Here is an 18948-nt window from a genome sequence, read left to right as displayed (position 1 = left end):
TGGTGCCAAAAGTACCAACAAATCGGAGTCCCTAAGAGACATGGTGTCTTTTAACATAAGGTTGCATGTTTCTCCCAACCTGCAGACATCCAGTCCCTCTTAGACACTTTTGCCAGCAGTTAACACACAACCCTGCACAGCCGCTTCCTCTCTGTCCCGAAAAGCTGTCACAGGGGAGAGGTGACTCTGCCTTCCTGGGCCCTGCCCCCATCAGGGGAAGCTACCACCCACAGAAGCTTTTCTTAGTGCTCCCCGCCCCCCAACACACCTGGGAGACATTTGGAACTCCAGGCACCCAGTCAGCTGGAGTCCAGCCCCAGGTCACATACAGGACACCTGTGGATGAGCTGTCACTGTCCTCTTTCCTTTCTTCTCTTCTGCCATTTCCATAGGGCTGATAAAAGGAGTCTTTTATTACCAAAATTGTGTAGAATTTCTGGTGCATGGTGATAATAAAATCAGAACAACTTTTAATTGGGTTTTATTATTTTTTTACATCAGTGTATATTACTTTATTCATATTTGGCAAGTCCAGATAAGATCCTTTGTAATAAAAAGGGAAAAAAAGATTCTGGACCGTGGTCTAATCCAAAATTACATTTTGCATTTAGTTATTATGTCCCTTTACTCTTTAATCTGGACCATTCTTCAGTCTGTCATTATGTGGCGCAGCTGGAATAAATCTGGCTAGTAACTATGAGGTTGCAGGTTCAATCCCTGGCCTCGCTCAGCGTTGCCATGAGCCATGGTGTTTTGAAACTTTTTATCTCTACATGAATGAGAAGTGTTATACCTTTAAAGGTCAAACCTGGGAGGAAGAGCCTTGAGAAACAGCTATTACTTATAAGTCAGGCTATAGGCAACATTCTTTTACAAAGATGCAGAGCCAGCTTGACTAAGCACAGGCAACAGAGCACAAAGGTTAGAGCTAAAGGAATAGATGTAATGTACAGTCAGGTTTGTTCTTGATTGCAATATTCTGCAATACAAAATGTCAATCTCAATACAATGATGTCTGCAGGATGGCTGGGAGCTACTAGAAATCTGATAAAAATCTCATAACTGCTAAAGCCAATCATTTCAAAAGCAGAGGGAAGCACAACAGGAAGACAGAACTTGAACCAAAACACAAAGCCAGACATATTTCTTCTGAGCACATCTGATTAAGAGATTCACCAGGAATCCAAGGCAAAGGAATTGATGGTTAATGTTGGAATTGCACAGGAGTTTTTTGCTTTTCCTTCCCAGCAGATAAGCTGAGCCTGATGTGTTTAGGTGAGGTACCTTTTACAAAAGTATTACAAAGCTTAAGAGAAGAAAACAATAGAGATGATATAGGATGCTCGATAATGAATGAAAGTTTAATATTCATGGTAGTTAAAGAGAGCATTTTAGTTTTGTAGGTTGGAACCCATTGAAAAAGAATTCCTGCAGAAATATTTTGAAAGGCAAATCTAAAAAGACAAAGACTTACATAAGCCTGATAAGTAAAAGAAATCTTATACCTATGAAGAATTTTAACACAGTGCCTGAGACAAAATTAGTCTTTAGTAGGTAATGGTAGTTGTTAAAATAGTCAATGCTTTTAATGGCTACATTTACTGCATGGTTATGACCAGTTTATGTATCCTCTTGTTGCCTTCTTCCATAACCCTGCGAAACTGGTACTTTTAGTCCCATTACACATATAAGGATGCTGAGGCCCAGAATTTGCCCACAGCCACAGCCGATAAGTCAAAGAGCAGATATGAGATCCAACTAGTTGAGCTCCAACGTCTGAACCAATACACTAACTCTAAAAGTTACTGTTATTAAATAATATTGTATAAATAACTATACCTGCTGTGAAGGAAGTATATGTTGAGAGAGAGAAGACAGTAAGTATTCCTAATCAGAGTTGGTCAGGAAAAAACCCCGACTTTGGAGGGTTATTTTCAGAGACTTATGGGAGGACTCATGGGTCTCAGCATGTGGTCGTGCTCACAGCTAAGATTATTACGCAGACTTCATGAGGATTCACAACTAGATCATAAGGGGAAGAAGACCCAGGTGGAGTTTGGAAGAATCCTTGTGAAATGTCCTTATGCTCTTATGCCATCCTAGCAACATGCACACTTTCACCCCAGCAATGACAATGCAGCAAACTGTGTGTATTGTTTCTGCCCAGAGAAGTCCATTAGAGACTCAGCATCCCAATATTTTGGGTGGCTGATACTAGGGGCTGAATCATGTCCCCTTAAAATTCATGTGATGAAGTTCCTAGCCCCAGGATCTCAGACTGTGGTTATATCTGTAGATCAAGTTGTTAAAGCAAAAATTAATATCAAGTGGAGTCATTGGGATGGTCCTTTTTCAATATGACTTGTGTCCTTATAAGAAAAGGAAATTAGGTCACAGACACACTCATACAGAAGAAAGACAATATGAGGACAAGAAGAGAAGACGGCCACCTACCATCCAAGGAGAAAGGCCTCAGAAGAAACCAGCCCTGCCAACACCTTGATCTTGAAATTCTAGCTTCCTCAACAGTGAGAAAATAAATTTCTGTGGAGTGGCCCAGTCTACAATGCTTTAGGATGGCAGCCCTATCAGATGAATCCAGCTCAGCACATAGGCACCACCTGCCTAGCACATACTGAATTCCAGACTCAAAGAAACAAAGCAGGATTCGGCATAAACTGTTTTGCCTGTGCAAGCAGTCTAGGCAGAATGAACCACACTCGCCTGTTAAGAAATGGTGAGCAAACTCTCAAAATCTAAGTTCCCAGATCAAGTCAAAGACTTATCTTGTAAACAAGTCCTTCTACAGATCACCGCTAGAGACAGAGTATGGTAACTTTTTTCTACACACACACACACACACACACACACACACACACACGCTCCCAAGAAGAAAGGGGCTGGGTCTCACTTTAGCACCTCCGCACTCTCTAGAATCTAGAGGGTAGTTGAGGGATAGTGACAGTGGGCAGGACAATGACTTCATAGCCAGTCTGTCTATAGCCTGGACCTGGGAGAAGACTCATTCAGGCCTTGAACCTGCCATGGGAACCAGGCTCCTCTGTGACTTTTGTTTACTGGGAGTCGGTGAGTCTGGAGAGTTGGTGACAAAGCCCTGTCCTATTAGTTCTAGAGCCTGGATATAAGATTTTTCCCTTATCAGGCTTCTTGGTAGCCTCCTTTTTTTTTTTTTTTTTTTTTTTTTAAACTCCTTCATCCCTCTTTCACAGGCCTCATGGATGCAAAAGTAACTCAAACTCCAGGATATCTGGTCAAAAGAATGGGAGAGAAAGTTTTGATAGAATGTGTACCAGACATGAACCACGAGAGAATGTTCTGGTATCGACAAGACCCGGCTCTGGGGCTGCAGTTGCTCCATTTGTCATATGATGCTAACCTTGTTGAGAAAGGAGATGCTTCCTATGGTTACAGTGTCTCTAGGAAGAAGAGGGAGGGTTTCCTCCTGACCCTGGAGTCTGCCAGCACCAACCAGACATCTGTGTACCTCTGCACCAGCAGTGAATCCATAGCACTGCACCACCACATCCTTTCTGTACAAAAAGGCAGGTGCAGGAGGGGAATGATTCAGGGCTGAGTCTTGCTGCTCCTATAGCAGGTGTGTGCCTATGAAAAGGCAGGTAGACCATAAGGAGAAACCCACGAGCCCTCATCTTGACCAGGACAGCAGGAGCTATACCTCAGGCTCCACTCACCGTGCTTTCCAAATTCCAAGTTGGGGGCCATTCAGCGTTAACCTGCCCAACCAATGTGTTGTCCTCAACATAAATTCTTTTTTTTTTTTTTTTTTTTGCCTTTTCTAGGGCCGCTTCTGCGGCATATGGAGGTTCCCAGGCTAGGGGTTGAATTAGAGCCGTAGCTACCGGCCTATGCCAGAGCCACAGCAATGCAGGATCCGAGCCGTGTCTGCAACCTTCACCACAGCTCAGGGCAATGCCTGGTCCTTAACCCACTGAGCAAGGCCAGGGATCGAACCCGCAACCTCATTGTTCCTAGTCGGATTCGTTAACCACTGCACCACAATGGGAACTCCCCCAACCTAAATTCTTAAGACTCTACGGTGGGCCAGGAGGGGGAGGCCTCTCTCAGATTCACACTGAGGAGCCCCCGCCATGCCAGTGGTTTCCTTTCCTTCCTTTTTCTTTCCTTTCCTTGTCCCTCTGACTTCACATTTGCTACTGGGCTCTGTACTTCTGCTCTTGAGGAAGGCACTCACCAGATGGCAGCCACACATTTCTAAACCCTTTCTTTATTTTTATTTTTATTTATTTTTTGATTTTTGTTTTGTTTTGTTTTTGCTTTTTAGGGCCACACCCACGGCATATGGAGGTTCCCAGGCTAGGGATCCAATCAGAGCTGCAGCTGCCGGCCTACACCACAGCTCACGCAATGCCAGATCCTTTACCTACTGAGCGAGGCCAGGGATCGAACACTCAACCTCATGGCATCTAGTCGGAGTCAGTTCCACTGCACCATGACGGGAACTCCTCTAAACCCTTTCTTTAGATGAACTTGAGTGTCCATGTGCTGACTCCAGAGAGAGTTTGTGGAATTTGAATTCTAGTCTTTCAATCAAAAAGCGAGAAACAGTTCCCATCGTGGCTAAGTGGAAACGAATCTGACTAGCACCCATGAGGATGCCAGTTCAATCTCTGGCCTTGCCCAGTGGGTTAAGGATCTGGCATTGCCGTGAGCTGTGGCGTAGGTTGCAGATGTGGCTCAGATCCTGTGTTGCTGTGGCCTTGGTGTAGACTGGCTGCTATGGCTCTGATTTGACCCCTAAGCTCTGATTTGACCCCTAATCTGGGAACCTCCATATGCTGTGGGTGTGGCCCAAAAAAGACAAAAGACCAAAAAATAAAATAAAATAGTAAAATAAAAGAGGGAAACTGATAAAAACAAATCTTTCTTGAGGTTCTCTGAGTGGTCAGTAATGTTTCATTGGAAAATTCTGATCAGGGAAGGAATAAACTATATGATGCAGGAGGTGGTCAGAATCAGGCTGTACCTGTACTCACAACCATCTGGAAAACATCTGTATTTTTTTTCTTTTTTCTTTTTTTTTTAAGAGGAAGCATCCTCTTAGTAAATATTAAGTGACCCTGTTCTGTTTGAGAGACCAAAGGAAATGTAAAGGGATTAGAAATTCTAAACCGCAGGGAATTTGCAGGACCATTAATGAGACAAAACAGGCATATGAAAATGTATTTTGATGCAGTGCTAAATTGTTATGCAAAGATACTACTTAGTAGGGTTTATTTTGCACCACTGCCTGTAGCATTTCCCACAGAGGTAGAGCAGCGTGCACGTGCACACACACACACACACACACACCCCCCATAGAAAGGGGTTGCTGAAATACTCCTATCCCCAGCATACCGCATTTCCTCTATTATAAGGTAAATTGTTTTTCACAATTTAATTTTTCTAAAATACTGGCAAATCCTATAATAAACATTCATTTCCATTGCCCCAAAATAAAAAGTATGTTTTTAACAATACATCTTAGATGGAATCTCAGAATCTAAGAAATAAGGAAAGTTAGTCTTGCAAGAATTACTTTCTAGAGGTCCCTCTAGAAAGACCTCTAGAGTGTATTTCCTTTGGGGTATTAGGCTTATATTCCTCGGCTATCCACCTGCTTTTAGTCTACTAAGGCATAAGAAATTGCAAAAGCAAGGCAATCCTTAATGGTCCTGGTATTAGCTTTTGAGCTTTGGGGTCACATGGCCATGGACTTGAGTCCTGGCTCTGTCGCTTACTCTCAGATCATATGAACTGGCCTAGGTTATATAAGATATTTGTGTCTGTTCCATACAATTTCTTTCCTTCTTTCCTTCCTTCCTTCCTTCCTTCCTTCTTTCTTCCTTTCTTTCTTTCTTTTCTTTCTTTCTTTCTTTCTTTCTTTCTTTCTTTCTTTCTTTCTTTCTTTCCTTGCTTCCTTCCTTCCTTCCTTTCTTCCTTCCTTCCTTCCTTCCTTTCTTCCTTCTTTCTTTTCTTTTCTTTTTTTTCCTTTCTTTCTTTGCTTTTTAGGGCTGCACTGGGGGCATATGGAAATTCCCAGGCTAGGGGTTGAATCAGAGCTACTACTTCCAGCCTATGCCACAGCCACAGCAACTCAGGATCCAAGCCTCATCTTCGACCCACACCACAGCTCATGGTAATGCCAATCCCCAATCCACTGAGCAAGGCCGGGGATCAAACCTGCACCCTCCTGGATACTAGTCAGATTCCTTTCTGCTACACCACAATGGGAACTCTTGTAAAATCTCTTTATCTGTAAAAGTGGAATAATAGTTGCATAAGTAGCCTGATTCATAGATAGACTGAAATAATATGCATAAAGTACAGAGTAAGTGCTCAAAAATTATCTCAGCTTTTATGCATGTATAAGCTATTTCAGGAAGCTACCTGAGAGAGGAAGTCAACTCGAAGATGAAAAAGGACCAGAGGGATGATCTGTCCCACAGTCCATGTTGAGCAATTGCATTAGAATAGAAGAAACCAGAGTTCTGTTGTGGCGCAGCAGAAACAAATCCGACTAGGAACTATGAGGTTTCCGGTTCGATCCCTGGCCTCACTCAGTGGGTTAAGGATCTGGTGTTACCATGAACTGTGGTGTAGGTTGCAGACGCGGCTTGGATCTGGCGTTGCTGTGGCTCTGGTGTAGACTGGCAGGAACAGCCTGGGAACCTCCATATGCCACAGGTGTGGCCCTAAAAGGACAAAAGACAAAAAAAAAAAAAAAAAAGAAAAAAAAAGAATAGAAGAAACCTTATTACAAATATCAAGGGGTCAAGTAAAGAGGAACCAAACAGTGATGACTGTGGAGACCAAAATGAAGGAGGAGATATGAGAAATAATGGAGATAAAATGCATGTAAATTGTGAACTGATAAATGAAGCAGGTGAGAAGAAAAGAGGCAATAAAGAGGAATCTCTGAGCCTAGACAACGAGAAGGGTGAGGATACCACTTATTGGAGGAATGAATTCAGGAGCAGGACTGGTTTATTGGAGTACACGTTGGGGAAGAATTATGAGTTCAGTCTGGGACCAGTTCAGACTGAATTATGAGTTCAGTCTTCAGTGAAGACTCGGCAGATGGTTGAAATTCTGAGTTATAAATTTCCCTTATAATCTAAAATTTACCTTTAGTTACCTGAGATCAATACTGCATCCCATTCTTGCTTTATACCCAGAGAGTGGCACACCTATGGTGCTTGCTAACGATGGATGAGGAGGTGGCTGGTATGGACGGATGGCAGTTGCCCACTGGGAGTCTCCTGAATGAAGATGCAGCCTAAGTGAAGGACCACCCATCTCCACCAGGGGGCAGACAAAGTTTCCTCACTTTCCGCAGAAACTCAACTTCCTCTAACAGGAGGGGAGCCCAGAGCCAGCAGGGATGAACTACACCGCCTGTGAGAATACAGGAACTTGAATTTGGCTTCTTGTTGTCTTTTCTCAGGGAAGAGGGGAGGCTGTCACCTGAAGATGTTGACTCTCCTGCTACTTCTCCTGGGACTAGGTATGGCCTTCTCTGGCGGGAAAGTCTGGGGTCAATGCTGATGCTGTGGAGAGGAGTAGAGGGTCTGAGGCCATCAGTCAGAGGATGGGGGAATTGCTGAATTAAAGGATGCTGACACAGGAACAGCTGGAAAAATAGAGGAAAAAAAAAAAAAAGGAGGCAGTGCTGTAGGGTTCTTTGGGAGCCAAGGAAATATTGGAGCGAATAGTAAAAGACTTTCCTGCCTGGGGACAAACTTGTCTGCCCTCATGGGTGTCTCTGTCTCTCTGAAACTAGGCTCTGGATTCGGTGTTCTCCTCTCTCAAAAGCCAAGCAGAGACATCTGCCAACGCGGGACCTCTGTGATGATCCAGTGCCAGGTCGATAGCGAGTTCACCTACATGTACTGGTACCGTCAGCTTCTAGGACAAAGCTTGACACTGATGGCAGCTGTGGGTCGGGACTTCGAGGCCACTTATGAGAGTGGATTTACCAAGGAAAAGTTTCCCATTAGCCGCCCAAACCTGATGTTCTCAATTCTGACCGTGAGCAACGTGAGCTCTGAAGACAGCAGCTCCTACTTCTGCAGCGCTGGAGACACAGTGCTGGGCACAGATCAAAGGTCTCAACAAGAACGCCAGCTCCCTGCTACATGCCTCCCCTCTAGGTGGGCCCAAGAAGCCTGAGAGGCAGGCTGGAGGGAGGAAACCACAGCTCTCGGGCAGATGCAGCTGCTTGTGTGCAGGTGGAGAGGAATGGGTGTGAGAAGTAAGCTGGGGATGGGGAGAAATTCTGTAGGACCAGCTGCAGGGCCGTATCCACAGATAGGAAGGGTGGCTACTGGAAGCTGAGGACAAAACTCCTTCCAGAGGAGTGTTTAGAAATAGCAACAACCAGATACAGTTTGTCTCCAGGTGACAGCAATACTCTTTGAGTATTTTATCTCAAGCTATCTTTAGCCTGATCTCCATCAGTATAATTCAGAAAGCCTTAGTTATCTTGTTATCATATGGGTCCATGACGCTGATGGCATTATGCTGATTGTTCTTGCTGAGTAGAAATTCAGAAGCCCTCTAGACGCCTCAGTATGACACATACATACCAATCCAATGAAAAATCTGCAACCAGAAACTAACGCAGTATTGTAAATCGGCTCTCCTTCAATTAAAAAAACAAAAACAAAACAGCCCTACCAAAATTCCAAGATCAGCCACCTTGATGAGCTTCTCAGCAGTCCAGAGGTATGGAACATGTTAGAATCGCCTCTCCAAAGGGCGAGACATGCTGCTGCATCTTAAGTCATCCACCATGAAGAAAGAGGGATGATGCTTTATGGAACTCTGGATTCTGGAATTAACACACACTACCGCTCTTCGGGTCCAGTTTTGTCACAGAACAAGGCTCTCATGAAAGCTGCTCAGCTGCCTGGGCCATGGACCAAGCAGGCTCAGTTGCTCTTGAAGAGGCCATTGCTAATAGGGACATCCTGTGGAGTCCATGGCAGTCCCCAGTAAGAGATTCACAAGGCAGATGCAAAGAGTCTTGGTGTAATGCCATACTCTCTGCTACCTGCCAATGACTGTTCTTAGTTTGAAAAGCCCCTTTTGGGAATTCCATCGTGGCACAGCGGAAATGAATCTGACTAGTATCCATGAGGATGAGGGTTCGATCCCTGGCCTCACTCAGTGGGTTAAACAAATGGGCGTTGCCGTGAGCTGTGGAATAGGTCACAACATGGCTCAGATCCCGCATTGCTGAGGCTGTGGCATAGGCCAGCAGCTGTAGCTCCGATTTGACCCCTAGCCTGGGAACTTACATATGCCGCAGGTGCAGCCCAAAAAGGCAACCAGAAAAGAAAAAAGAAAAAGACAAGTCCCCTTTTACGAAATGCCTTATCACGGCATTCGGAACTGGATGCTCTCTGATCTGCAAAACTGTCAAGTTGGACTCAGCCAGAGTATTCTGTTATCAAGAGGAAAATGTGTGATTTAGTCCAGATTCAAGCACAGCAGGAAGAAGGTACAATTTGATTTCAAGAGTAAGACCCAGTTTCACGGCACACACTCCTATTCCACTTCCACTTCCACCTTATCCTCAATCCACACTCAAGATTTCATGAATTCCCTACTTTCAGGTGAAAAAATCATGGGCGTGTTTTCTGGTAGGGTTGCACTTTATTCCGGAATGATCATCATAGTTTAACACAAATGTGCTGCTTCTTTTTTATACACACACACACACACACACACACATATATATATAATGATTTTTATTTTTTCCATTATAGCTGGTTTACAGTGTTCTGTCAATTTTCCACTATACAGCAGGTGACCCAGTTACACATACATGTATACATTCTTTTTTCTCACCTTATCATGCTCCATCATCAGGGACCAAACATAGTTCCCAGTGCTATACAGCAGGATCTCATTGTTAATCCATCCCAAAGGAAATAGTTTGCATCTATTAACCCCAAGATCCTCAACCACCCCATCCCTCCCCCTTCCCCTTGGCAACCAAAAGTCTATTCTCCAAGTCCATGATTTTCTCCTCTGTGGAAAGGTTCATTTGTGCTGTGTATTAGATTCCAGATATAAGTGATATCATATAGTATTTGTCTTTCTCTTTCTGACTTACTTCTCTCTGTATGAGAGTTCCATCCATGTTGCTGCAAATGGCATTATGTCATTCTTTTTTATGGCTGAGTAGTATTCCATTGTGTATATATACCACATCTTCCGAATCCAATCATCTGTCGATGGACATTTGGGTTGTTCCCATGTCTTGGCTATTGTGAATAGTGCTGCAATGAACATGCGGGTACAGATGTCTTTTTTAAGGATAGTTTTGTCCAGATATATGCCTAAGAGTTGGATTGCTGAGACACATGGTAGTTCTATGTATAGATTTCTAAGGTATCTCCAAACTGTTCTTCATAGTGGCTGTACTAGCTTACATTCCCACCAACAGTGCAGGAGGGTTCCCTTTTCTCCACAACCCCTCCAGCATTTATTTGTGGACTTGATGGTGGCCATTCTGACTGGTGTGAGCTGGTACCTCATAGTAGTTTTTATTTGCGTGTCTCTAATAATAAGCGATGTTGAGCATTTTTTCATGTGCTTGTTGGCCAAGTGTACTTCTGAAAGGCAGTGGTGAAGGAACATCCTCACCTGGGCCAGAACTTCAGTCTGTAAATCTAGAGGCCTGTGTTTTATAGGTAAAATGGCCTGAAGTATAGATCAAGCTTGTGTTCAACTTCCTTTCCCAGTTTCATCTAGACTCTAGCTATTCATTCATATTTTCCCTCTTCTTTGCCTCTCTGTGCTGTGTTAGGGGTAATTCCTTTATACACTCTGTCCTGCTTGCTAATTCACACCTCAGCTCCAATAAGCCGTATCACCTTTCAACTGACTTTTTGGGTTTTTTTTGGGGGGGGCCACTCCGGCGACATATGGAAGTTCCCAGGCTAGGGGTCAAATCAGAGCTACAGGAGCCAGCCTATACAGCATCCACAGCAATGCAGGATGCGGGCCGCATCTGCAACATGCACCACAGGTCACTGCAACGCTGGATCCTTAACCCGCTGAGCGAGGCCAAGGATCAAACTTGCATCCTCATGGATACTAGTTGGATTGTTTCCACTGTGCCACAACAAGAACTCCTCAATTGACTTTATTTCTTTTTTTGTCTTTTTTGTCCTTTTAGGGCCACACCAAGGCATATGGAGGTCCAAAGCCTAGGGGTCTAATTGGAGCTAAAGCTGCCAGCCCATGCTGGAGTCACAGCAACGCCAGATCTGAGCCGTGTTCTGCGACCTACACCACAGCTCATGGCAATGCCAGATCCCACTGAGTGAGGTTGAGTATAGTTGACTTGTAACGTTGTATTAGTTTCAAGTAAACAGCAAAATAATTCAGATGTATATAATCAGATATATGTATATGAGTATATATGAATCATATATATGTGAATAGATATATGAATACACACACACACACACACACACACACACACACACTTCCCCATTCTCTTTTTCCATGTAGATTATTACAGAATATCAGGTAGATTTCCCTGTGCTATACAGTAGGGCCTTGTTAGTCATCTATTTTATTTTATTTATTTATTTATTTTTGTCTTTTGTCTTTTTTAGGGCCACACCTGTGGCATATGGAGGTTCCCAGGCTACGGGTCTAATCGGAGCTGTTGCTGCCGGCCTACACCACAGCCACAGCAATGCCAGATCTTTAACCCAAGGAGGGAGTTCAGGGATCGAACCTACAACCTCATGGTTCCTAGTCGGATTCGTTTCTGCTGCGCCACGACAGGAACTCCGGTCATCTGTTTTATATACCATCATGTGTGTATATTATTCCCATCCTCCCAATTTTATCCCTTCCACCATGGTTTCCCCTACAGTAACCAAAAATTTTATTTTATTTTTTTGTTGTTGTATTTTTAGGGCTGCGCCCATGGCATATAGAGGTTCACAGGCTTAGGGTTGAATCAGAGCTGTAGCCACTGGCCTACACCACAGCCACAGTAACGCCAGATTCCAGCCATGTCTGTGATCTACACCACAGCTCATGGCAATGCCGGATCCTCAACCCACTGAGCGAGGGCCAGGGATCAAACCCGTGTCCTCATGGATCCTACTCAGATTCATTTCTGCTGAGCCATGATGGGAACTCCCAAAGGTTTGATTTTGAAATCTGTGTGTGTTTCTGTTTTATAAATAAGTTCTTTTGTATTATTTTTTATTAGATTCCACATATAAGTGATATCATCTGATATTTGTATACCTTACTCCCTTGACCCAATAGTATTTCACAAATATTATTTCGTGTCAAAAATTATACTTTGCATCAACTTATGAGACTACTTCAATGTATTGATGGCCATCCTTTAAAGATCAGTTTATGCAATAAAAATTGATAGCAAGGTAAATATTCACATGCTAGGCAACAGGGTAATTTCATTTAAAAATCAGTGGTTGTATGTGTCAATTTATTTCCATTAGAGATTCAGCAAGGAATGATGAATGCCCTCTGTAGCCCCTTCAGAGGGCTGGCATCTTCTTTATTCAGGTCTCAACTCAAATACCATCTCCCCAGTGACAGCTTTCCTGACCTTCTTACCTAACATGGCACTTGTGGACGCAGCCACTAGTCACTCACATCTATTATCACTTTATCCTATTTTAATAACACCTAATCACCATAGTCTGATATGAACGATTTATTCTTAACAATATGGGGATTGGGGCATTAACCCTCTGCACAGTCAAAAATCCATGTGTAAATTTATCCGTGGCCCTCTGTATCCATCTATGCATGCAACCAACCCCAGATAGTGGATATTTATTGAAAAAAAATGTGTATAAATAGACTGGTTCAGTTCAAACTCCCTGTTGTTCAAGGGTCAACTTATATACTGTATACACTCTCTCTATGTGTGTGTGTATATATATATATATATATATGTTATTTTTTCCACTACATTTATTAAACTTATAGATTAAATTTACTGTCTGACTCTCACAGATATACCTCCTTACAAGTGTGTGGACACCCACACAAATATACATAAACGCCATGAAATCCAAGACCTTTGGATCCTCTTCATTGCTCTCTCCATGCAGCTTAGAAAAACTGCAGGAACAGGAGTTCCCTTCGTGGCTCGGTGGTTAATGAACCTGACTGGTATCCATGAGGATTCGGGTTCCATCCATGGCCTGGCTGAGTGGGTTAAGGATCTGATGTTGCCGTGAACTGCGGTGTAGGTTGCAGATGTGGCTCGGATCTGGTGTTGCTGTGGCTGTGGCATAGGCCAGCGGCTGCAGCTCTGATTTGCCCCCTAGCCTGGGAACCTCCATATGCAGCACATGTGGCAAAGAAAGAAAGAAAAGAAAGAAAGAAAGAAAGGAAAAAAGAAAGAAAGAAAGGAAAAAAGAAAGAAAGAAAGGAAAAAAGAAAGAAAGAAAAGAAAAAAGAAAGAAAGAAAGAAAAAAGAAAAGAAAGAAAGAAAGAAAAGGAGGAAACGAGATCATGACAATGAGGCCGTTAGGGCGGGCTTCAGTCCAAACTGTCTGTGCCCTTGTTGAAGGGATTGGGACACACAAGGAGAGACACCAGGGTTGTGCCCATGAGGAAAAGCCACATGAAGATACAGTGAGAAGAAAGCCATCTGCTAGCCAAGGAGAGAGGCCTCAGGAGAAAGCAAGCCTGTTGACACTGTTGACAAGAACAATCAATACACAATCTGCAACAGGAATAAAAACAAGTTTTACCTGAGCCAAACTGAGGACTATAACCTGTATCTTGTCTGAACAAAGAACACGACACAAGTGAGGGGTACATTCCTTCAAAGTTTAAAAAAAAAAACAAACCCAAAACAGATGAGCACGTACACAGAGAGTCAGGATGGCTTTGGCACCTGGGAAGGGAGTCTTCATCGAAGGAGTCCAAGTTTACGTCCCAGGAAGGGAGGTATTTAATCTTTATTTTTAACATGGACATTCTTTACTACTGGTTGATGAGCCCTTTTCTTTAATAATTAGAGCAGATGTCCAATGTATGTTAGGCCACAAATGGGCTGTTTAAGTTAGCACAAAATTCAAGTTAACTCATGTATAAGCCGGAATGACTTCCCTATACCTTAATATGTGAAAATTTCTTTTATCATCATGTTCGTGGACTTCTACCTCCCAGAATGGTGAGAAACATCGTGGACTTCTACCTTCCAGAATGGTGAGAAAATAGATTTCTGTTATTTTTAAATTTTTTTATTTTTTGGTCTTTTTAGGGCCACACATGCTGCATATGGAGGTTCCCAGGCTAGGGGTCCAATCGGAGCTGTAGCTGCTGGCCTACAGCACAGCCACAGCAACACAGGATCCGAGCCTCGTCTGCGACCTACACCACAGCTCATGGCAATGCCAGATCCTTAACCCATTAGGGGTGGCCAGGGATCGAACCCGCAACCTCATGGTTACTAGTCTGGTTTGTTAATCTCTGAGCCACAACGGGAACTCTGATTTCTGTTGTTTAAGACACCTGGACTGCAGTATTTTGTTATGGCAGCCCTAGTAAACTAATACATTAAGTACATAAATATGATGCAAAAGAATATTTAGAAACATTTGCCAAAGCAATTCAGACTTCTCTGGAGGAAAACTCTACAAAAGCCTTTGAATTTACATGTTGGAAGCCTATTAAAATATGAACCAGGAGTTTCCTGGTGGCCTAACAGGTAAGGATTTGGGGATTCTGCATTTTCACATGGTGGCTCATGTTCGATTCCTAGCTCCGGAACTTTTGCTGGCCACGGGCGAGGCCAAAAGAATAAAAGAAATGAACTATGGAGTTCCCACTGTGGTGCAGTGGGTTAAGGATCCAGCATTGCTGCAGATGTGGAATAGGTCACAGGTCTGGCTCAGATTGGATCCCTGGTCTGGGACCTTCCATATACCGTGGGTGTGGCTGAAAAAGATTAAAAGAAGAAGAAGAAGAAAGAAATGAACTAGATTGTTCTAACGGGGAAGGGAACTAAGGCTTTCACCTTTCTGTTTAAGTAGAATGGCGGCCCCAAAACATGTGCCTGTCCCCTCTACTTCCCCTACCCCAGGCCAGGAAAGGGCATAGATATGATGGGTTCTAGAGAGGCAAGCTCAGAACCTGCTCAAACAAAGCGGCCCTGAACTTGGATGGTCCTCAGATTGGAGCTGCATTGGTGCCTGTGTGGACTGAACACTCAATTCCGAGCCTTGGGAGCCTTTGAAGATCCTCTTGGACAGGTCAACCCACAGGATTGACCAGGTGGCTGCCTTCCAAATGGAGAACTCAGTCTAGAGTTTTGAAAGCCAAATAAAGTGGAGGAAGCTCCGTTGACCGGGCTTATCACTGAACTTGGCTTGTAGGGCTCAATCTGGATCTAATGTGATTTAGAAAAATAATTACACATGCTGTTTATAGAACTCTAAGTATCATGGAGCAAGTCATGGCTGCTCCAGTAAGAAGAGCCCACATGGGTATTCCTCCTGCACTCTTTACTGGCTTTCTTCTGCTTATTCTTCAGTAGAATCTGGAGTTACTTAATAAGCCCAGGGACAAGACAAGGAGTGGCAAAAATGTGAGCGGAGAGATCATTATGTTATAGCAACCAATCTTTTTTTTTTTTTTTGGTCTTTTTAGGGCTGCATCCTCGGCATATGGGTTGAATTGGAGCTGCAGCTGCCAGCCTACATCACAGCCACAGTAACACAGGATCCTAGCTGGGTTTGCAACCTACGCCACAGGTCACAGCAACGCTGGATCCTTAACCCACTGAGCAAAGCCAGGGATCAAACCCATGTCCTCTTGGATACTAGTTGTGTTTGTTAACACTGAGACATGATGGGAACTTCTACATTATTTTTTTTTTAATTTTTAATTTTTGGGGGACCATTTTATCTTTAGATAAAAAGTTTTATCTAGTTCTAGAAGTTTCCCCATTTACACCTCTATATCAGCCTGAAGAACAGATAAAATATGCAAATGGACTCCCCCCTGACCACCCGCCGGGCATAAAATTGTGTGTCTTCCTTGCTTCAAGGTGGGGCACATGACGGGGGTGGTAGGAGGTGGGGGGAGCTACTCTGTGTAGCCAACCAGCCAATGACCAGTCTGTGCCTCTAGCCTCTGTCTCACCCTTCAGTTTAGATTACACAGATCACTCCTTCACTATTCAGATTCAGTGATTTCCAGGCTGAGATAGTCAAGAAAATAGTTCTTATTGGATAAAGAGAAATTGAGCATTGGGAAAATATGTAGTATAGAAAAAACATAGTGGAGAGGAAAGGAACTGAGAGTTTGGAGGAAAGACAGCCGAGAACTTGACAATCTAGGTTAAGAATCAGGGGCGGGGCTTAAGGGGGAAGTGAGGAAGAGCTGAGGAGAAACACCTGAGCTGAAGCAGGGGGACCTGGGACTCAATAAGAAGCTATTGATTTGGAATTTGGCAAAACTCTGCCTTCCAGACCAATGGGAGGTCAGAAAGACTCCACTATGTAGCAACCTGGTGGGAAATGAACTTATCGTTCATAGGAAAAAGTTCTGGCATCACTTATGGATTCCTTAACCAGGTGATCCTGGAACATGCACATAATGTCTTAGCCTTAGATTTTTCTTCAGTAAAAAGGAAAAAAATGGTATCTGCTGCCCACCTCATGAGGCTGTGTGAGCATCAAAGAGGAGGAAGGGAAGCCAAACGTTCTTCGGTAGAGAAGTCAGGCTGCCACGCTTAAATCCTCTCCCTACAACTCGTAGGCTGTATGACCGTGATAAAGTTACTTCACCTCTCTAAAGCTCATCTTGTCACTTCTGAAATGGCCAATGTCCTGGGCAGCTGGGATAATAAAGAGAAAAAAAGGTCCATGCAATATTTGGTAGAGTAAGCTCACAGAAACTCTTCACTATTATCATAATTAAAAGGCAGTGGCTTCGGATGCTTAAGTGCTACATGTGAACCAGGAGAATGTCTTAGAGAAATAGACAAAGAAATCCAAAGTTCAGAGTGAAGAGTGCCAAGCACTGCATAGACTTATTCAAGTTGAATTTGGGCAAAGGTAGATCTGAATCCACCTTCCACATCTGAGCCTAGAGGATGAGCCAAGAGTTTCTACCCATCTCTCTCTTCTCTGCCTGCTAAGGTGATTCCTACTCCTTTGATGAAACCTCTCATACTGTGCTGGGGTGTGATAGTTTATTCTAAGGAGGTGTGGAAAGCCTCAGGAGAAGGCTAGTCTTAAGGATTTAGACACTGAAAGCCTGAGAACATGGGGGTTCCCTTTTAGACAGGGTCAGAGCCACAAACACCAATCCAAACTTTCTCTCCCTTTTCCTAAGATAATTTCCTACCTTCTACCAAGGCTCACCTCCCCATACCTGCCCAGGGCATGCTGGTATCTACAAGAAGTTTCCTTCTAATCCTCTAGGGCAGGACTTCCTATGAGGACCCCACAATAAGAGGACAAAATAAAATAGCATATTTGGTGATATTTCAGAAAAAGACCCTATTATGGAGGCTACACAACCTGGCTTAGCTCCCCGTGGCCACAGAGAGGTACGTCACCCGTACCTTCGATCTGACCTTAGACGGGCCCAAGGCCATGGCAAGTTAGGGCTGGTGAGGCCAGGTGCCAGGTGTAAGATTAATTCAATCCTCTATTTCTGCCAGAAAGACAAGCATCCAGAAGGGTCAGGATGTAGTTTGTCCCCTGGCTTGATCCTTCAGCTGCCATCTGCAGCGATTCCCACACTTTTCACCAACTTGCCCGGTCTTCCTGTACCCTTGATGCCATTTATACATCTGTATTCTTGGGCAAGTCCGAACCTTTCCATAATCCTCAGTCTCATTTTTAAATGGAAATCATGGCATTCTGCCCCCCACACGATGAAAATATGTACGAAAAGTTAAACTTGAAACTCAACATAAATGAAAACCAGCAGACTGCTGCAGTTTTGTGTGGGAAAACTCTTTAATCTACGAGCTGTCAGGCACTGGAAGAATATAGCAGTGTTTCCACCTAGATATGAGCCCCTCGGGAATTAGAGGGTGTACAGTGGGGAAAGGGGGGAGCTCTGAACAGCGGGTGTTCTGCTGTGGAGAAACTGGCTTCCAGCTGGGCAGACACTGGCCCGGAAGACACCCCATAGGTCCCCCTCCACCCACAGGCCCCACCCTGCCTTTCCCCCAGTTCACTCTATTTCCACTTACTCCATCCCTCCAATCTACTTCTGCTCTTACCACTAGACTTCTGAATTTTCTCACTTTGTTCAGCTCCAGTATATCCACTCATTTTAACCTTTCTGAGAATTCACATTCCAAGTCTGCTTGTCATGGACCCTGAGCTCCGAGGAGCTGGGACGAAGTCTCTTCATAAGAAACCTCCTCCATCTGGCTCATATCATTAGACTCAGGCCCAGACACCAGTTCCATCTCTATACCCTTCTGGCCAGGCCGTACCTCAATACACTACAGGGCCATGTCTTAATGGCCATAGCAGGTTGCAAATTGAGATCCTTTCTGGGAAAATTCACTCTGCCCTGAGCCTAGAAAAAGAGTTCCACTGCATCAAAAATAGAAAATTACAGAGTTCCTCCCCCCCACACACTTCAACTTGGTTATTAACTGCCCAACACTCAACCTGTATTGTGTGCCAGTCTCTCTACCTACTGCTGATTCTCTGGTCAGGACCCAAATTCATCATGGTTCAAACTTTTTCTATTATCCAAGGTGGGTGTGTATTTCTAGCTCGGGCTGTCAGCTCCTAGGTGGGGACAATTTTCATCACTCAGTGCCGTTTCCTAGGGTGACCGTGAGGCAGTTGGAGGAGAGCCCACCACTAGGAGTTAAGACCAGTGTCTTGATAGTGAGGACGAGGAGGA

The 18948-nt window shown here is 43.9% G+C and overlaps 2 gene segments (V, D, J or C); both read left to right on the top strand.

Annotated features, from left to right (window-relative positions):
* Window positions 1-18948, top strand: part of LOC110257561 (T cell receptor beta constant 2-like) — a 192884-nt gene that overhangs the window by 138723 nt on the left and 35213 nt on the right.
* LOC102167789 (T cell receptor beta constant 1-like) overlaps window positions 1-18948 on the top strand; it is a 116160-nt gene that overhangs the window by 81183 nt on the left and 16029 nt on the right.

The sequence above is a fragment of the Sus scrofa genome, chromosome 18 (genome assembly GCF_054392235.1).
Source record: "Sus scrofa isolate SSC_HxYL_T2T_F1_AM1 chromosome 18, Sscrofa_HxYL_maternal_Yorkshire_Landrace_v2.0, whole genome shotgun sequence".
Lineage (NCBI taxonomy): Eukaryota > Metazoa > Chordata > Mammalia > Artiodactyla > Suidae > Sus > Sus scrofa.
Note: the sequence above shows the minus strand (reverse complement) of the source record. Positions and strands in the feature narration are given on the sequence as shown.